We start from the raw sequence: 601 nt of genomic DNA, 5'->3' as shown, positions 1-601 counted from the left end.
TAATAGGTAAGTATTAGTTTTTATACGTAATCACAAATTTTCCCCTCCCACAGCCTAATCAATAAATGCAAGAAGAGCCAGTATAAAAAACACAACACGGGTATTAAAACAACGTAGATAACACCACGCACTTCATAGCACGTCCTTCAAATGAAATACAAAAAAAAAAGTAATAACAATACCGCCATAGGAAGATGTGTTCGTCTTCCTGCCATGACGCAATCAAGTCTGGTGCAAACTTGTCCACTTCAGGAGCGTCATTAGCTCGGAAAGTTTTGGCAGGCATCGGGGCGGCGCGCTAATGGATAGGAACTTGATAGACCATCGAACTTTAGATGACAAATTAGGAGGCGCCGGCGGTCGTAAACAAGGGGGCCGGTGGCGAGCCCAGGTGAAGTGTTGCAGGGTCGCACAAGAAATGCGTTGCCGACGATTTTACGAGAAAGGCGATAAGAGTTCCAGAGAATATACAGCGACGAGGTAATGACCAACAAGATAAGACGCTGAGTACCTTTGCCATGCCTTGAGGCCGAACTATCTCTCAGGGTACAAAGAGGCAGGGATGTCGTAAAGGCAGAGATAGCACCAGAGAAAGTGTGTT

At 45.6% G+C, this 601-nt stretch overlaps 1 protein-coding gene across 1 annotated transcript in view; it reads right to left on the bottom strand.

Moving 5' to 3' along the window:
- LOC119587096 (glycine receptor subunit beta-type 4-like) overlaps positions 1–601 on the bottom strand; it is a gene marked incomplete in the record, with an annotated part of 188,116 nt that overhangs the window by 19,498 nt on the left and 168,017 nt on the right.

This window comes from Penaeus monodon, chromosome 22 (assembly GCF_015228065.2).
Source record: "Penaeus monodon isolate SGIC_2016 chromosome 22, NSTDA_Pmon_1, whole genome shotgun sequence".
NCBI lineage: Eukaryota > Metazoa > Arthropoda > Malacostraca > Decapoda > Penaeidae > Penaeus > Penaeus monodon.
This window is presented reverse-complemented; position numbering and strand designations above follow the sequence as displayed.